Below are 20,980 nucleotides of genomic sequence, written 5' to 3' on the forward strand. Positions count from 1 at the left end.
AAGCAAAACTATGAAAGAATTATAACGCCTGCTATTGGTAAGTCAATGAGGGTCTTTCATGTACTGGCTGATGAGAGTTTATTTAAATTGCTATAAAATTTCCATGTTGTAACTTTGCAATATCTACCTAATTAAAAATACCTTCACTGATGACCTGATGATTCAAATTTTAGAAATCTATGCTAAGAAATAATAGTATAAGCTGTAATGCTAGACGCATATGAGAGCACTGTTTGTAACAACAACAAAGCATAAGAGTCTAAAAATGTCCATTAATAAGGGATGAGTATAGTGAAGCAAAGTATAATCACACAATAGAATACTATACATCTGTTTAAAATACTGAGGACAGTATAAGGCAAAGCATGTAAACTATGCTCCATAAAAACAGACCAGAGTGGCCAGCAGAATTCCTTACCGAACAGCTTGGTCCTTGCCTCTGTATTCTGGACACTCTACAATCCTCTTGTATTTGGTCGCACCCCTCAAGGACATGCTTTGACATTCTGGGGGAAGCTCCTCCATGCCCCCTGGTCAATAAATCTTGCCATCCATCCTTCTTTCCATCAACACTGCATCTCACACAAGCAAATATCCACGTGACCTGTTCCTGGCAAATATCTTGCTCTCTAATGCCCTGGCTTCTGCTCCATCCCAGTCCATACTGTACCAAGAAATAAAGTGAGGCCCAGCTTTGTGGGGGCTGGTGAATGGTTATCGTAGGAAGGTGGGGCCCAAGATCCAGAAGAGTCATTCTCTATCTTGGACACTGAGATCTTCAGGATGCTTTTCTTTTTAATTGATGTATTCCCACTGTTACCATTTTTATACTTCTTGCTTAAACTATTGCTGAGGGAGAAGAGGGATGAAGGTGGAAATATATGGGTCACGAGCTAAGGCTTGCTTTCAGCCTATCCTTTGTTGGGTCAGGGCTGTGGTCCAAATCCAAGCATCTCACAAGGCTTGACAGACTCAAATTCAGTTCTGGCATTAGATCACCTGTGGACATCTAATATTGTGGGTAAAGCACAGCCAGGGAGCGTGCAAGTGTTCATTCAAACAGATGGAACTATAGTGATCCCGATGATTCTCTCTGCTGCCATCAATTCAACACACCTGACTCTGGCAGGACCCCTTCAGAGGGTACAAAAGTAAGCCTAGTAAACACGACACCTGTCATCACAGAGCTTGCTGTCTTATAAGGGCAATGCATAATTCTGCTTTGGAACAGGACACTGGAAAGGATCAGGGCACATAGCAGAATACACACACACACACACACACACACATCATACGCACATGCGCAGCCTTTCCTCTTCGGACCACTCATTTTGAGACATTTTGTATTTTTTCCTAGAAAATGGGTCTCCGTAACCATGGAAATGGCTGTTGTTTTCAGCCCAAGGGGATATAGGATCGCGTGTTTAAGGAGATACTAAATAAGCTTTGATTGCTACTTGTATAGAACGTTCGGCTTCAACTCTTCACTACCGTCAGGTCCCCCCAGGGGACTAGAGCGGCAGCTGTTTCAGACCCTGCCCCTCCCTGTCATTGAGTCCAGGTAAAAGCTGACTTCCACCCTCCATGCCCTTGCAGCTAGCAGCAGGTATGGGGGTAACCAGCACCCCCCCCACATCCCTGACCATACTCGGCACAACACAGGTGGGAGAAGGCAGCGACCATTTCAAATCACAGCCCCTCATCCCAGTGAAGCTCTGAAGTCAACTCTGGCCCACAGAACGAGGGGAGTCCCTCAGGCTGCGGGTCTGGCTTCTCAGGAGCCTGGGATTCCTTTTCCTGGATGCTCTCTGGGGGTCAAGGCTGGACCCAGCAAGACTGCCCCAGGACCCAAGAAATGATTGCCTAGGGAGGCCTGACTGGACAGGAGTTGGGACCACTTGGCCTGAAGTTAACCTTGTGTTTCTAGCTTTCTCGCACTCAGTGCTTTCTGATAAATCTAATAAATCTCCTCTTGTTTAAGTGACAGGCAGTTGAGATTTGTTTTGTTTTGTTTTGTGGGGTTTTTTTGTTTTTTTGTTTTTTGCTTTTTTGCTTTTGGCAAATCCTCAAAGGGGAAAATCAATCCACTTGTCCCAGAACAGAGGAGAAATAGCTTCTGGGGGAAGGGGCAGAAGCAGAAGCAAACAGAAGCAAAGTCTAATTCCTCAGCAGTGGACAGGGCTTAAGAGGGGAAGGGGCAAACTTTTGACTAGAGACCCCTCTATGGACCCAGGCAGACGTGAGGACCCAGAGAAGGGTGTGTGGGCGCCTGGGTGGCTCCTGGCACAGGAAGAGAGTTGAGCGCACATAGAAATTTTAGCAGAGTAAGCAGGCATATGTAATGGATAACCGTGCACCCTTTCCTGACTCTTTTATTCTTTGAGGAGATTTTGGTGTTTGCCTGGCCAACTCTCTGGCCTTTGCTTTATTGATCTGTGCAACGGTAGAGAAGAAAACTGAAAGACCACCAGAAAGGCTAAGTTAATCTACTACGGACAGGACAGAAAGCTATGCATGACAGGAAAATAAAGAAATAAAATCGACCATAGACCCAAAGAAGCAGGAGAAGGGGAGAGGCTATAGAACCAGCCTGGGCCACGTTAACCAAGGGTTTATAACGGGAGTTTGTAGCTGTGAGAGGAGAGCTTGAGAGGCTGCTTCAGCCCCTTATACATGAAAGGGTAAGAGAGAGACTGAGGAAAGGGATTTCGGAATTTTGGATTTGGGTTAGCAAGTAATCCCCATTTAGTGCTTCTTAAAGAGCTGTCAATAAAGAATTCAATTGCTTCTCAGGGCTCTTTGGATGTCATACTAACTTTACTTCTGAATGCAACTCCCTGTATTGGGGCCAGTTTTACGTGGATTATGTGTGATTAAGCAAACACTGCTCAGCGGGTTAGTGAGAGCCTGAGACCCAGCGGTCCAAGAGGGCCTCCGGATCTCACATGGAGAGTCTCCGCCAGCTGACAGCCTGCAATTCTGGGCCAGCAGTGGGTTGGACGTGCTCCCTCTGAGAATCCTCAGCGCCTATAGCTGAGAGTGCTCAGAAAGGCAGGGACCTTGTGCTCCACTCCTCTTCCCCCTAGGGACCCTCCGCGCAGGGCACTTCTCCTCTGCCCACTGCGGCTTCATGCAGTGGCCATGCTCTGTTTCCACCTGCCTCAAAACCAATCCATCAACAGGTCCATTGTTTGTTTTCGAAATATACTCAGAACCTGACTATTTCTTACACCCCCCCCCACCACCACCATCTTGGTCCAAACCACCACCAACTCGAGCCTGAATTCCGGCAAAAACCCTCACCTGGCTCTCTCGTTCCTGCCTCTGCCACCAGCAGCATTCGCTTTCAAAATGTCAGTAGGATCAGGCCAGGCCGCTGCTTAAAGCCAGCCAACAGCTTCCAGCCCTAAATAAAACATCACATATGTATTACAAATATGCCAGAACTTTCTTTCCCTCTCACTTTTGTTGTATTATTTTCCACTGCACCAATCAAAAATATGCTATATATTCACGTTTGTTTTCTGTCTCCCCCTTAGAATATAAGAGTAGGAATTCATCCTGTTTTGTCTGACCCCTTAGGCCTAGACTGATATATGTCCGATATATGGTGCATAGTCAATTAGTATTGGTTAAATTAATAAACAGATTCTTTTCTGAGGCTTATTTTTCCTTCTTGCAAGGCAGGATATACCCTGCAATAAATACTTGTGTGAAACCCTGCTATTCCTTCCCAAGCCGTCACTATTCCTGTATGCAAGAGTATTGTGTTTCTCTTCCCCAGTGATTCCAGCTTGGCCTGGTGACTTGCCTGGCCAACAAGAGATGAGAATAAATAAGTAAGTGACCCCACTCCTAAGCCAAAGTGTCAGGAGCCATGGTGTGGATCCACGTTCCTCATAATGAACCCTCAAAAGCTCTTCATTTTTTTTTTTTTAAAGATTTTATTTATTTATTTGACAGAGATAGAGACAGCCAGCGAGAGAGGGAACACAAGCAGGGGGAGTGGGAGAGAAAGAAGCAGGCTCATAGAGGAGGAGCCTGACGTGGGGCTCGATCCTGGAACACCGGGATCACGCCCTGAGCCGAAGGCAGACGCTTTAACCTCTGTGCCACCCAGGCGCCCCAAAAGCTCTTCATTTTTGACCCTGGAGTAAAGAAAATGTGAGACAGAGCCACACCCCATCCATTAAAGACACTGGGGCACGAATGAGAAACAAAGTGCTGTACGCCACTGAGACGTGGGGCCTGTTACGCAGGAACATAAGGCGGCCTCCGCTGGGCTGATGGAAGTAGAGGAAAACGGATGTTCACCAGCCCATGGATATTTCTGTGATGTGTGCTTGCCTTGGTGAGTGTGTGCTCTCTGGAATGAGAGTGCCTGAGCTGGTTAGGAATTCTTTGGGGATAATGTGCCATTTCTCCAATCTGAAGGGGACAGGTGTCTGGGACCTTAGCGATCCTATACAGGTATAGTGTGGCCCCTTGACTTTTCCACGATGTGAATCTGGGTCGGTGATGTGGACACACATTCAAAATGCATCAGCTAGCATTTCCACATCTGCTGCTAGCCCTTTCTCATTCTGAGAATAACTGAGAGAAGGGAAGAGCCAGCGGACGGGCTCCATGCTCTCTGCCCAGGCCCATGCGCTCTGTTGGGGATTCGGAGAAGAATAGGAGATGCGCCCATCAACCTCTGAGCTACACGAGGAAGGAGTGATAACTAGAGTTGATGCCAGGAGGCGTGGCCATCATGGATCTCACCTGTCTGCTATTTCATGACTGAAGGCTATATCCACAAACACTAAGCCAAGCACAACCAACCCGAGGCAGAATTCCAAATCCTGGCCTCTAGCACTGTGTGTGTGAGAGAGTGTGTGTGTGTGTGGGTGTGTGTGTGTGTCCCCCTCTTTCCTGGGTTTCCTCAAAATGCAGACATCCAGGATTTAGACTTGAGATTTCGACAGCTCCAATTGAAACCCCATGGGGTATGAGGGATCTCTGTCTTAGAGAATGTTCAAGGCCACCAGCCAGACTAGTGCAGCCCACACTCTCTCTTGCCATTCTCTGAGGTCTGGCCAGCCTCAGACAGATGCTGGGCTGACGCTCTGCCTTCCGTTCTCAACATAACAATGCCTCTTCTTCTTTTCCAACAAAGGAATTTTCCATCGAGTGAAACCAAGTACATTTTGTGAATTAATGAGACAAGGAAGAAGGACTTGAGCTTCCTGTGGAGGCTCTGAGAGGGGGTTGAGCTGCCCATGAAATATTTAGAAGCATTTTCCCAAGGTGGTAGGCCATAATGAATGGGTAAAATCAAGAGCTGTTTTCCAGAGCCCACAGAGACTGAAACCCACAGCTGGGGCCTAGGCATGATGTTTAGCCTCTGCCTCCTGCGCTGCCCTCCCTGCGTGGAGCTTCAGCTCTGTCCTCTCCAGGCTCGGAAATCTCTTGTCTCTACAGCTGGATCACCTGTCTGTTGCAATTACGACCCTGGCTGGCAGACGTGAGGGATTTGATCAGATCACACTGAGATTGCAGAGAACATGCTAGATTGTGCTCATCATACATCCATGGCTGTTTTGTAAATTCTGAAGCAAAGACCTTATGCATGCTCAGATCTTGCAAGATGGGTTGGTCCCTGACGCCCCAGGGATGAGACACCTTAGTCCCATAGAATTATCTCCAGGGATGAGAATCTGTCACATTATTCTAGTATCTAAGGAGCTTACAGCCAGGTCATCTATTCACAATCTCATTTGCTATGCATAAAACTCACTTTGTGGCTATTCTTACCAGCCGACCTCAAGTCCCACAGAGAATTGCATTGGATTAGAGTGAGCAGGAAAACCATAACATATAACCATTATCTTTGCAAAGCTCCAAGTTACAAATGATAGCCCCCAGGACAGGTATAGCACTGCAGATGTGTTAGGTTCTGTCCACACAATGCTTTCAACAAAATTACACAATAATTTTTAAAAACAGGATATGTAGTTTAAATTCTGAATACATGGCTTTTTCTTTTCTTTTTTTTAAAGAGAGAAAGCTCATGAGCAGGGTGGGGGGTTGGAAGGAGAGAGAGAAACAAGACAGAATCTTAAGCAAGCTCCACGCCCAGCATGGAGTCCGACACGGGGCTCGGATCTCATAACCCTGAGATCATGACCTGAGGCAAAATCAAGAATTGGACGCTTAACCGACTGAGCCACCCAGGCGCCTCTGCACGGTTATTCTTAAACCTTGAAAGATACGGTAATACTGGCCCTGCGTTTTAAACATGGCCACAGTTTGCCAGAACTGCTCATTGTTTTTTTAGTGAAACACGTGTTTCACTAACATGTGTTTTTCAGTTGAGCAAAGTTGCCACCACGCCCTGGTATATTATTCTCATCCCATCTCTTGCGGTCATTTGAGTCTGTGACCTTGAAAACTTGTTTTGTGATACAATGGCTAGCTGAAGATATGCAGGAATAAGCTCTATCTAATAGCTAAGCTTTCTCCCATCAGGTGGGATACAAGGCACGTTGAGCCCTGGTCAGGGTACAGTCACCATCTTCTCCCTCTGTGCTGTGCCACCATCGCCCCAGAAATTGGCACTGCAGATCAGATTATCTTTTTGTTACCCAGGTGAAGACTTGGATTGTTATGGATCTCTTTCCTATGGTACTTATGATTACAGAGGGCTTCTTAGGACTCGCGTCTCCTCCTCTTTCTTTGAGTAGTGGGGCAGTCCCATCTGCAGCATTTCAAGGAGGAAATGCAGTAGTCTGGGTGATTATTTCAGTGGTTGTCCCATGTAACATCATATCCTGCCTGTGAATGACTTGCTCTCTTTTCTTGAGCAGGAAGATCCCTGTTGGGGAATTGGGGTGTCCCAATGATACCTCAGCACCATGCTATTCTCCATCTCAGGCTTTACCCCAGGCAGCTAGAAATAGTCTACCAGATATCCACATTCTGCTGAACACAACCAGGATTATTATTCAACCCCCCTGCCCTGACCCCTGCAACATTATGGGGAGAAAAAAAAAAGACTGCCATTACTCTCTTGCCCTCTGAGACATTTTGACCTGACACTTTGAAATGTGTTAGGTAAGCAAAAGCAAGCACTTGATCTCCACCCAAGGTCAGAGTGGAAAACATCAGTGCTGTCCTACTGTCAGAAGTCACTAGCCCCACAACTTGCAGATTCTAGCCCAGGCTAACCGCTCACATTTACAACATACTGAGGACACGTCCAAAGAGAATGAATCTCAGCAAATCACAGGATAGCTAACCCTGGATCTGAAGTATTTCTTAATCCTACGCACAACTTGATCATTAACCCAGATCCTAACTGTTCTCTAACCCAAAACCTAGCTGAACTTTAACCTAGAAGAAACCCTAATTCTGACTTCACATGCAGTCACGTAGACTTCCTGCAGATCCTGGGGCTTTATCTAGCTGGCAAGTGCCAGATGGCTCTCTGAGCCAATGCTAAACTCTGCTCCCAGGAGCCATCTTTAGCCTAATATCTTCTCTTAAAACATCCATTTTTGACGTTGATAAAAAAATTAACAGAACAAATTTCCAAATAAAGAGCATATGTATCTATTTAATGAATCATCTTTTGTTACCCTCATTTATTTGGGACAAGGAGCATACTAACTGAGGAAGGAGAAAAAGGAGGGGGAGAAAGGGGAGGAGGGGTAGGGAGTAAAGGAAAGAAAAGGAAGGAGGAAAGGAGGAAAAGGAAGGGGGAAGAGAAAGAAGAGGCAAAGGGAGGGAGGGAGAAGAGAGAGGAGGAAGAGAAGGAAAAGGAGAACAACAAGAAGAATTAGTATTATTATCTCCTAAGGAAGATCATTTCAGAAAGACAGTTGAGGACCACTCTCAACTCTTGCCAGCCCCACCCAGCTGCCAGAAGGCTGACTCATTATATGCAGGCTCAGTCTGGACCCAAACTTGAGCCAAGCAGACCCTGGCTTAGAAGTAAATGGAGAGGGGCACCTGGGTGGCACAGCGTTAAGCGTCTGCCTTCGGCTCAGGGCATGATCCCGGCGTTATGGGATCGAGCCCCACATCGGGCTCCTCCGCTGTGAGCCTGCTTCTTCCTCTCCCACTCCCCCTGCTTGTGTTCCCTCTCTCGCTGGCTGTCTCTATCTCTGTCGAATAAATAAATAAAATCTTTAAAAAAAAAAAAAGAAGTAAATGGAGAGTTCTCTCCCCACCACTCAGTGGGACAGAAAGTAGTCTTCAACCTCCATATCCAAGTAGCCAAATGTCCACTTGGACTTGATGCTGTTGCTGCCTCAAAACTAAAACCATGACAGGAGGGATTCACCCACCAGAATGGCCTCCTGCCCTACTCCTCCGCTCAGAGCAGCACTCACTGGGCTACAAGTCTTGACCTAACACTCATCTAGCCAGTGGCAGCCTTGACTTTGCCAGCTACTGCCACATGGAGTGGGTTTCACATATGACCCCAATGCATCAACATAGACAACTCCCTACGGTCTTGAGATTCTAGCCAATACTGAGATCTGCTCCTGTATTGAACAAGTGACTGCCCCTACAGATGAGAACTTCTGATATATTAACCCTAATTTCACTGAACCTGAGTCGGGATTTGGATGTTCCCCTCTCTCCAACTTTCTCTCTTTCTTTCTTTCTTTTTCTTTCTTTTTCTTTCTTTCTTTCTTTCTTTCTTTCTTTCTTTCTTTCTTTCTTTCTTTCTTTTTCTTTCTTTCTTTTTCTTTCTTTCTTTTCTTTCTTTTTTCCTTTCCTTTCCTTTCCTTTCCTTTCCTTTCCTTTCCTTTCCTTTCCTTTCCTTTTCTTTCCTTTCAGTGCACCACTGTGAGAAGCTTACTCAAAAGTTCCTTTCCTTTCCTTTCCTTTCCTTTCCTTTCCTTTCCTTTCCTTTCCTTTCCTTTCCTTTCCTTTCCTTTCCTTTCCTTTCTTTCCTTTCCTTTCCTTTCCTTCCTCTACTCCTCTGAGCCCAGATCACTACCTTCTGTTTTGAGGTGATTCCATCATGCCATCTGATTGGGCTAGCCCTTATTACAGAAGGACTGTGTTTCAGAATTTGAGTGGATTGGTTCCCAAGAATTCCTTTTCCTGTTACCTTGCTCATCAGAGATTCCAATAAATGTAAAAAAAAGAAATGCAGAAGAAGGAAATAGGTGATATTCCATTATTGGAATAATAGGTGATTATTCTGTTACTGGCTCCCTGGGAAAGAGTCCCTGTACATTTCATTATTATTTAAGCCTTCAGAAAAGTGCTGAGGATCAAACACCCATCTCATCCACAAATGACTATTTAAATGTAAATCAGATCTTATCACTCTTTTTCAAGGAGCCTGTATCAGCTACCTGCTGCACTGAGAGTATAATCAAAACTTTGCACATGGCCCACAGGCACTGCATGCTCTGTGCCTGATTTCTCTCCTCCAGCCCACCCTTGCCACATTCCTTCTTGTGCTCCATGATCCAGTACAATCACTTTCTTCTAGCTTTTATAAGGCAATACATATTCTCCCTCTTCTGGACTTTCCATCCCCATACACCTTGTATCTCTACCTAGATCACTATTCTCATGGTTCCTCGTATCACTCAGTTCTCAGCCTCATAGCAAGACATTATCTGCTGTTTCTCTTGGAATAGGTCATATTAATCCCCATCATTGCACTCTGTGGGTTTTTCTATTACTAGAATTGGTAACTTCACAGTAAGTTTTTTTTCAGTTGTGTATTGTATGTTTCCCAACTAGACTATCCATGAAGACAGAGATCACACCTTCTTTGTGTACCAATATATCTTCATTGCTTGGCACACAGTAGCAGCTCAATACACAGTTTTGGATATATGAAAAATTAGTGAATGAATAAAATGACTGGCAGAACTAAATCAAATTTCATTTTCTGATATTTAATTTTATAGATACCATAAATCGTTATGTAAGTACAGATGCAGAGAATCCTAGAAGGTTTTCTTTCCATTCTCTGCCCTTTTCAGGCCTGAAATTATTTTGTCCACTGAGCTTTGTGTTAGTCCCATTTGGTGTGTGTTGTCACTTGTTTCATCTACCCAGGAGTAATGTCTGTGAAGGAGAAGGGCTTAGGCCCTTTTAAGTTGTACTTAGAAGTACAACTGTAGTGCTGATTCAAACTGTCTTGAGACACTTCTGACTACAGGGGTTGGCTGCCCAGCTTTGGATCTCAGAATGATTATGAGGGGAAATGTCTATAGCTTCCCTTCTGCCACAGGCTTGGTTTTTCTTTATGTTGAGGTTTCTTCTGTAGGTTGGAGAAAATAAAAATAGCACTTTAGAGAAGACCAAAAGCAACAAAAATATTAATGGCAAATAATTTCCTCTGAATTTCACTGGGATCCTAAAAAGCCCTGGAGAGCACTATGGAGACCAGAGCTTTGGCATTTGACACACCTTTTTAAAATTATGACTCAGTGCACCACTGTGAGAAGCTTACTCAAAAGTTGTCCTTTAAAGATGAGTATATACTCATCTGTCAAGAGAGAATAATACTATTAACATTTAGGATTGTTTTGAAGATAAAAAGAGATAGTAGGACATTCAAAACAGTGTTCACTCAAGAAGACATTAATTTCACTCTTTCTATGGTCTTTAAAGCTCTCTCTTCATTTCCACTCGTAGAAGGAGTAGAAGACTTCAGGAAATTTCTATTCCTGTCTGTGCTGTGACCAAATAGAAGAGGGTCTCTAAGGCATTACAGGAAACATTCTTTCCCCTTGTGGAGAAATTGAGAGTATGTAAATACTACTTAGAGAGTGTTTAAATACTACTTACTTAGTAAGACAACTTCTGAAAATAAAACAGAACAAAGCCATATCCCCATGACGGGGCAACTTTGTTACAAGCCTTATCTTCCCTCTCTACTCACAGTGATATGTTGCTGGTCACTTGATGAAGGATCTCCCCAGTTCTCTCCATTAATTTTCCCAGAATATTCAGGGTAACACAATCTTTGCTCTAGTCTGTAGGTACCAACCTTCATCAATGTTTCCTATTAATCTACTGGTGATAAGATGAGTGTTTTTTTCCTTTGTTTTGTTATTTGATATAAAGCCCTCTTGGTTAGATCCTCAAGGGTGACTGGAAGTTGGAGACAAAGAGAACTTCTTGACCTGCTGGTGCTCATGTGCTTTCTGAAAGAGAAAACACCCACATGGAAGCCTCAGCCATACTCTTGGCTCCATGTCCAGCTTCCATTTTGCCTCTGTGTATATTTTTTGGAGTCCCAGGGGCCTTCCTCAGTTCTGCTTTTGGCAGTGGTTTTTCTGGTACTTCCTGGCTTGCCTGGGGATTCCAATCTTATGTTATCTCTCAGGTAGATTATATTTCCCAAAGTTGATTGAAACACTCTCATCCCACATCCTTTTCTCTGACCTTGCCTTTCACTGTCAAGAGGTAGATTCTGATTCCCCTTCCCTTACATCTGGGCCAGAATATGGCTCACATGAAACCAATAAAATGTGGCAGAAGTGATGCCGTATGACTTCTAAGTCATAAAAGGTGATGTAGCCTCCATCTCATGAGCTGGGACATTCACTTTTGGAGCCTGAATCTTTGTGTAAAATGTCCATCTACACTGAGATCAATATAATGGAAAGGCCATGTGTAGGCACTCCAGTTCAATGATCTTCCAGCAGAAAACCAACAATAACCTATCCCTCTTGCGTGAGTGAGCTATTTTGCAAGTCCGGCAAATTCTGCAGGACCAGTCAACATTTGACTGCACCTACAAGAAAGAACCTAATACAAGCCCTTTCCAAATATCTGACCCACAAGATTGTGAGAAAAATAAAAAACTAATCTTAAGTTACTAAGTTTTAGGATAATTTGTAGTAACTAGAATTATTCTAGATGGGCCATAGCAAGCAGATTTTCCTGGCACATCTGTTTACCTGGGTCAACTCTATTTCTTTTGTCCTATGCTCCAAGGAAAACTAGACTTCAATAGAATTCTCATTTGAAGCTTTCATCTTGTGAGCCTGGAACTAAATTTTCATATCTGAGCTGTTATTGGAGATATGAAGCATGTATAGCCATGGTAAAATGACATTGGAATGTAGATTAGACAAGCTAGTCAGGAACATTACCATCTATTTTTGATATTAGATCCTTTTTCCTTTATTGGGAAGACTATTTGGCTTTCTCACTTCAGAACACTTCGTGCCATAGTCCTTGGAGGTTGAGGAAGGTGGTATGAAGACTCAAACATCTCTAGGCTTTGCAGAGTCTTAACAAGAAGAGATTAGCAGAAGCTCATTTAGCTATGTAGAATGTCACCAAAGAGAGGCTTCTGGATGAAAAAGAAGGAAGCCCTGCTTTTTGATTCATTGTATCTGCAGGCTAGGACAGACAGATCCCATGAGCTTCTCTCACATCTAAGTGCAGACTGCTAGCTGGCATCTGGGAAAGATGAAAAAGTAAGAGATGGGGAATAAAAGTTTCTGCACATTTAATGTCCATCTGAGTACTATAATCACCATATCATGTTAATTCTAAGGACCAAAGTAAACACACTAGGACTCTGAAATAGAAAATAGGAATTGTGTCCTACTGCTCCAATAAAATTAAGTACTCATTGCAATCAGTGAGAATATGGCCTTGGGCATACATGGATGGCAACAACAAACTCAAATTACATTTCTAATTATCTCACAATAAAAGAATAATTCTATAAAAATAAACAGACGTAGGCCAGAGTAAGGATTTATGTTTTACATTCAAGGCATTTGAAAATGTTTCTTGGTAGGAAAGTTTAGTACTGCTGAGGCTTCTTAATTGTGGAGAAGTGAGACAATACCATTTAGGAAAGCAACCAGAAATCATGGATTTAATACATGTCCTGAATATCTTTCCCTTAAATCCCAGTGAAACACATATAAAATCTTTAGAACCAAATGAACAAGCAAAATCTTCTTGAATTTCATGGGTGATTAACAAAATATCTGGCCTGACTCATATTTAAATATGACTCTCCAAATTCTATTCTCTTGCTGGCAAATGTTTTCACATGGCATTTTCATCTAAGAAGTTCTTGAGTGACCATCACATTAAGGACACTATACTATCAACTAAACAGCAGGAACTCTGTTTAAAAGTATTAAAAAATTAATGAACTCTCTATATTAATTATATATAAAGATATAAAACAGGACTTGAAAATAGATAGTGCCAAGCCAAGTATGATTATTAATAAGATGTTAATCATTTTTCTTTCCTCCAGGTAATTCACTTTTTCCTCCCCTCTTCATTCAAGTAGATAGACTGTGTTTATTGTGTCGAGAAAAGAATGGGATGAGATGACAAAGTGGGAATGAGTTAAGGCCAAATTCTTGGCGTTGGTTTGCAGTAGCATTAGTCTTAGGTGGTGTAGCACTGTCTGTGCATAAGCATCATATATGGAAGAGCATGATGGGAGACAGTAGTCTCCTACCAGAAGCCTCATAGGCCAAAGAGTGGTTAGAAATTAGAGAGGGATGGAAGGGATATTGTGAGAGCAGAGGACTTAGTGGATCCCTGAAAGAGAAGTAGTAACTGAAAGGGGTCAGTAGTTCCCTATTCCATTATACTCTATTTCACCCTAGAAGTATATTGCTCTCCTCAGCTCTTGGCTCTGATGTGAAAAATCTTCCTTTTCTAAATATAATAGCCTCTCCATGCAGCTGAATAGGTTTTTTTGGCTTCTTGTTACCTGTAGAAAGTTGAGGGCCCAGAATCCTTTTTGCAATATGAACGATCACAATCCCTTTTAGTTCAAACTGTCAGCGCTTGGCATTATAACTATTTTGACAGCTTTGTGGGTTTCCTATGTATCTGACTACATTCAGTGAAACCACACCCAGAATTCTGTTTGAGATAGGCTTCTCTCTTCTTTGGCTCATCAGAGTACTGTATGAGAACATTGTAGCAAATCTTGGAAGCTCTTTAGTAGAGCTGAGAGGATACTAGGCACCACGTATCTATCTACGATCTTTACATAGGGTCTTAACATAATTGATTTGATCTTTATAGTGAGGTCTTTCCTCACTTAATTTTGCTGCCTGAATAAACTAGAAATAAGAAACAGTTTTATTTTAAAACCCAGCAAGAGCTCTCCGTTTCTTCTAAATTCTTGTAGACTACTTTGCTTCTTAGCACATCTCTCTTCCTATAATTTACCTTATGCAGCTAACATAAGCTAATTGACACTTTTTACATTCTGCCTTGCTAAGAGCACTTGCCCAAATTCCATTAAGTGTACTTTCTATCCTTTAATTACCAAAAAATGTGTTTTGCCTATTTTTATGCTGCTACATGACATGTACTACCTCACGCCATCTTGTGATAGACTCCTGTCATTAAATTTCCTATTCTCCACTAAATGGTTAGTCCACAACTTCTCCAGCCTTCCCCACCTGGTCTCACGTCCCTTTGTTGAGCTTACACCTATCACTGAGTCCCAAAAGCAATGCTAAATATTTTATGTTTGTATTATGGTAGCTACCTCTTTCTAGATTCTAATTATTGTAAAAGTTAGCTTTTGTTACATAATAAACCACAATGAAACTCAGGGTCTAAAGCAACAAATAAGCATTTCTTTCATGATTTTCCTCTTAGGTAGTTGGGACTGCATGGAAAAATATCTGATGGCTGGCTCAACACCTGCTAGCATGATAACTGCCATGTCTCACATCATTGAGCAAAATACCCCAGGCTCAATCATATGGTGAATGGTGGTGATTACAAAAGACAGGACATTTCAGTGTACAAGTACTTTTCAAATCTCTGTTTGCATCATGTTTTTTAATGTTCCATTAGCCAAAGAAACTCTTATGGCCAAGCCTGGATTCAAGGATGCAGAAATAGCTTTCATTTCTGGGTGGGAAGAGCTTCAAAGTCACACCAAAAAGTTCATGACTACATGGGATGCCTGGGAGGCTCAGTTGGTTAAGTGTCCGCCTTTGGCTCAGGTCATGATCCCAGGGTCCTGGGATCGAGTTCCGCAATCATGCTCCTTGGTCAGCGGGGAGCCTGCTTCTCTCTCTGCCTGCTCTCCCTGCTTGTGCTCACTTGCTCTCTCTCTCTTTGATAAATAAATAAATAAATAAATAAATAAATAAATAAATAAATAAAATCTTAAAAAAAAATCATGACCACAGAGGTAAGAAAATTTGTGGCCATTTTTGCCATCTACACCTAAGTGTATTATAAGCCAATATTAATTAAAACAATATTATTCTTTGTAAATAACAAAACCTAAATCAGCAAAGAATACAGGATCCAGAACTAGATACAATTTTGGAAAATAGATCAACTTACTTCTACTACAAGCAATGAGGAATTAGCTGCATTTTGATCAATCTCCTCATCCAGAACAACTAGGAAATCTTGACAAAATATGGAAGAATCTGCTTGGTGGAATGAAATAATTACCAAGACAATCATGTTTTGTTAGCTTAATAATCTAGAGGAATTTTCCACATAAAGGAAAAGAAGAACATATTATCCAGATACTCACATTACCTTTCCAAGTGTTTATAAATAACGACTGAATCTATATGAAAAATAACTGGGCGCGCACACACACACACACACACACACACACACACACACACACAAATGACCCAAACCAGGTGGAGACACTCAGGATATTCTAATGTAAGTGTTATTAGGTAAGTGCTTTACATTAATTCTGATTAATATGGTCTAGAAATGAAAATACAAGATGGAGAATATTGACAGATAACTGATAACGCAAAAAACAAATAAAAATCAGAAGCAAAATATATGAAGTAAAAATTATGAACACAACAAGTAGGGTTACTGTCAGATTAGACAGTGAAGACAGAATTAGGGAAAAGGAAGACAGGTCAAAAGAAAAGAAAATATAATGATGCATAAATATTCAAAAGCATGGAAAACAAAGAGAATAAGAAGCATAGAGTAAGAGTGGAAAGGTTCAACATATGTGTAATTGTTATCCTAGAAAGAGGTGAGAGAAAATGAGGCAGTAGCCATATATAAATGGTTAATTGCTGAGAATTTTCTAAAATGTATGAAATATATTTATATATAAAATATATGAAAGACATCAAGCAAGAGCTTTAAAAAGCATGACAAATATAACCAGAATAAACATAAAACCATACTGGAACACATGATAGTAGAGCTTCTGAAAACAGAGAAAAATAGGATTAAAATCAGCCAGATAAGAAAGACTCCTTACTTTCAATAGAATGAAATCAGAAGGACTGCTGACTTCAAACATATAGTAATATACTTCTAGATCAAATATATAGTAATATACTTCTAGATATCCCAAGGGCAAAAGAAGAAATCAGAGGAGCAGAGGAGAAAGTTTAAAAAATTTTTAAACTGAGTGATAATAAAAGTAGGTGTATTAATATTTACAGTTTTAAAAACCTGCAATCATAGGACGATGTATAGCTATAAATGCATGAAAGAAGTACTTTCAGTGTGTTCTAATACATACATTTACGGAATATATATATTTTAATGTAGCTTTGTACTCATGTTTTAACATATGCATTTCAGCAAATGATACCTACGATTTTCAATATACGTATCAAAAATGAATCTTGAGACGTGGGTGGTTCAGTTGGTTAAGTGTCAGTCTTCAGCTCAGGTCATGTTCCCAGGGTCCTGGGATCAAGTCCCACATCAGGCTCCTTGCTCAGCAGGGAGCCTGCTTCTCCCTCTGCCTGCCACTTCCCCTGCTTGTGTGCTCTCTCTCTCTCTCTCCGACAAATAAATAAACAACAAAAAAATATTTTTAAACGAATCTTGTGGTACCTGGGTGGTTCAGTCAGTTAAGTATCCAGTTCCTGATTTTGGCTCAGGTTATGATCTCAGGTTGTGAGGTCAAACCCTGTGTGGCCTCCGTATGCTTAGTGTGGGGTCTGCTCCTCTCCCTCTGCTCCTTCCTGCGCTCACACACTCTCTCTAAATACATACATACATGCATACATACATACATACATAAATACATAAATGTATTTAAAAAATAAATAAAAATAAAAATGAATCTTGACCCCATTTCACACAATTTACAATAATTAATTTCACACAGATTGTAGACCACAATATAAAAGGAACAAGTCTTCTATAAAATTGAAAGGATATAAATATTCTATAAGATAACATAAGAAAATATTTTCATGACTTTGGAGAGGTAAATATTTTTTAAACAGGACACAAAAAAACATTAACTAATGAGGAAATTATTGATGATTTAGGCAAACAAAAATTAAGAATGTATTCATCCAAAGATTGCATTAAAGGTATCAAAAGGCAAGCCACACAATAAGAAAAAGTAGCAACACAGATAAATTTACCATGAAACTAAAGTTTAGCTATACTTTTACAAGCCTTTCCAAGGATTTAGGAAAGGCTCTGGCTAAGACTTACATGAAAAAATGTTCTGATCTCAGTGGCATTTGTTTTTAGATCAGGTGGTATTGAAGATGTCCTGTATGTCTTTGAGATTCCCCCTTAAAAGACATCAAATTAGGGTTTTTAATTTGAGTTCAATCAGAAATATTTACATTGTTCACACTCCCTTCTTTGTAAAATTCTACTGCTCACCACCAGGTGTCAAAATTACTTCCAGGAATACTCCCATGACCCACTATGATGATTCACCCAGAAGCATGAAAAAAAGGAGCATGGTTGAGGACATACCCTGACCTCTCCCCTTACTTACCTGTAACTTCCCACACCAACAGTCAGAAACCTGGTTCTCACCATCTCCCATCCATTTACTTAATTATTCTATTCCAGTATACATGTGGGGCACTTTCATATTAGTTAAATTGTAACCCTGTAGGAAATTTTTTATCAACCAGAGTGCAGGGCTTATATAGAGTTCTCTTTACGTTTGTCTTACAGATTCCACTCATTTCCAGAGTTACTCATGTCAGGAGCTTCTCCATCCCGTTTGCTATAATGAGTTTGTTACGTGCATTTACAGTACCGTTAAAGATTATTCTGTTGTAGTCTGAATGCTCATCTGGGATCCCATGACGTCCTAAATAATTTTTTTAAGCATGCATGCATTAAGATTCATTCTTTTTGCTGCAGAGTTCTGTGAGTTTTAACAAATGTCACATATCCTATAGAATACGACAGTATTATAGTATCGTTTCCCCAGCCTAGAAGATCCCCTGTACTTCACCCCCAAAATATTAGCAACCACTCATTTGTTTGCCATCCCTAGAGTTTTGCTCATACAAATGGTATTTTATGGTATGTAGTCTTTTCAAATTCCCTTCTTTCACTCAGAAATAGGAATTTAAGATTCATTCATGGTTTTGCATGGCTTGATAGCCCATTTATTTTTATCGCCGAATAGTATTCTATTGCACGAATGTACCACAGTCTGTTTATCCAGTCACCTGTTGAAGAACATCTTGGTTGCTTCCAGTTTGGGGTGATTATGAATCAAGCTGTTAAAAATATTTGTATGCAGATTTTTTTTGTGTGTGGATGAATGGTCTTAGCACATTTGGCTAATAGTTAGGAGCATGATTGCTGGATTATACAGTAATTTATATACTGAGCTTTATAAGAAACTGTCCAATTGTCTTCCAAAGTAGTTTTATCATTTTTCACTCCCATCATCAATGAGGAAGAGCTCCTTTGCTCCACATCCTCTATTGCATTTGGTTTTGGCAGATTTGTTAATATGAGCCATCTTAATAGTGTAAGTGGCACCTCATTGTTCTTTTAATTTGCAATCCCTTAATAACATAATATTGAGCATATTTTTATGTGCTAAATTACCACCTGTATATCTTCTCTGATAAGCATCTGTTCAGATCTCTTACCCATTTTTTAAATGAGTTGTTTTCATATCTTTGAGTTCAAAGAGTTATTCGTATACTTTGGACACACATTCTTTATCAGATATGTTTTTCAAATTATTTTCTTCCAGTCTGGTGTGTCTTTTCATTCTCTTATGAAAGATTTTCACAGAGCAGAAAATCTGAATTTTAATAAAGTCCAACTTATCAATATTTTCCTTTCAAGGGTAGTGCTTTTGGAGTTGTACCTAAAAACTAATCAGCAATCCCAAGGTCACCTAGATTTTCTCAGCACTTTTTAATGAAGAGTTTTATTGAAATACAATATACGGCCTTAAGGGACACCTATCTTAAGTTTTCAGCTTCATGAATTAGTACAGAGTGAACATATCCTCTCACGTACAAACTAGATTTAAAAGACAGACCACAACTTGGGGTCAGATCTGGCCTGCCACCTGTTACTATACAGCTTGCAATTTAAGAATTTTTTTTAATGGTTGGGAACATTTTTAAATGGTTGGGAACATCAGAAAGAGAATTACATTTCACAAAATTCACATGAAAATTATATGCAATTCAAATTCTAATGTTCATAAGTATTCATACTCATTATACATACATGGTCTATAGCTGCTATTACACTAAGGGGCAGAGTTGAATTGTTGCAACAGAGATCATATAACCCACAAAGCCTAAAATATTTACTATGTGGTCCTTTACAGAAAAAGTTGCCAACCCATTATAGAATATTGCCAGCACCTCAAAAATCCCCCTCATGGCCACTCATATCATTACACTCCCCAAAATAATGACTATTTTGACTTTTGTCACCATGGATTATTTTTGTGTTTTCTTGCACATTGTATGAATATGAAGAGTATGACATTTATTGTTGTGCCTGACCTTTTTACTCAATGTCTATCAGCTGTAATTTATATAAATATATATATATATATAAAATCTTTAAATGTATACTACATTCTTCATTTATTCCACCAGTAATGGACATTTGCATTTTATCATTTGAGGCTATTGTGATTAATGTTGCTAGGAACAGTCATTTATGTCTTACTCATTGTCTACATGCATACTGGTACATACACAATTTTGTTGGATACAAAGCTAGATTGGAATGGTTAGGTCAAAGGGTATACAAAACTTTAACCTTAGTAGATTTTATCAAAGATTTTCCTAAAGTATTTTACAGGTATCTATGCCCACCAGCAATGCATTCACATGCCAGTTACTTAATATTTTACTAACACTTGTACTGTGATTTCATTTCCCTATTATTGATTCACAGATACCACATATAATATACAAATTTGCCCATTTAGGTTAGTGCCTAAAATTATATTTCCCTGATGATAAATGATATTGATCACTTTTTCCTATACTTATTGGTGTTTGGAAGCCTTCTTTTCCAACATGCTGTTTTCAAGCTTATAGCATTCAATCCTTTTTTAAAGATATCTATCTACACTCATTATATATATAAACTATATCTATCTATCTATCTATCTATCTATCTATCTATCTATCTATCCATCCATCCATCTGAAACATGGGAGATAATATTAAAATACATATATTATGCTACCCTGTGTTTTTCGTTTTCTTCTCTATAGTGTATTTTGTAAACCACAATTCCTAATTAAATGAATCTACTCCAATCTTTTCCCTCATAGTTAGTGCTTTCTAAATACTGTTTAAGAAATCCTGGCTTTCCTAATGGTCCTGAAGACATCTCTATGTTATCTTCAAAGGATTTCTTGTTTTACCTTTCATATTGGGCTATAATCCATCCATGATTATTTTTATATGGGTCTAAGAGAGGCTAAATTTTTCATTTAGATCTTGATTTGTTTCATCATCACTTAGGGAACAGAGTCCTATATCTGAATTCTCCATTCCATCCCCTTGGTGCATTTCTCTATCCTTCTGCAATACTACAGTTTTTAATTATTGTAGCTTTATAATCATACCTGGTTTCTGGTAATACAAAGGGTCCAGCTTTATGTTTCTTTTGAAAAGGTTTTGTTCTTTTCATTCCTTTACGTTCCCATATCAGTTACAGAATCAACTTGTCACTTTCCACTAAAACAATGGGTGATAAACAATCTGAATGATAATTTTTTTTTATTTTA

The 20,980-nt window shown here is 40.3% G+C and overlaps 1 long non-coding RNA gene across 2 annotated transcripts in view; it reads right to left on the reverse strand.

The window, feature by feature from the left end:
* LOC123782836 (uncharacterized) overlaps positions 1 to 20,980 on the reverse strand; it is a 183,236-nt gene that overhangs the window by 30,578 nt on the left and 131,678 nt on the right. The window contains exon 5 of one of the 2 annotated variants that reach the window (XR_006777045.2): positions 17,127 to 17,522. The exons of the other annotated variant lie outside the window; for it this stretch is intronic. This is a non-coding gene — a long non-coding RNA (uncharacterized LOC123782836). Of the gene's footprint in view, positions 1 to 17,126; positions 17,523 to 20,980 lie in introns of those variants that run through there. 2 annotated transcript variants of the gene reach the window in all.

Source organism: Ursus americanus, chromosome 6 (genome assembly GCF_024610735.1).
Source record: "Ursus americanus isolate L20-20 chromosome 6, mUrsAme1.1.p, whole genome shotgun sequence".
In the NCBI taxonomy this organism is placed as follows: domain Eukaryota; kingdom Metazoa; phylum Chordata; class Mammalia; order Carnivora; family Ursidae; genus Ursus; species Ursus americanus.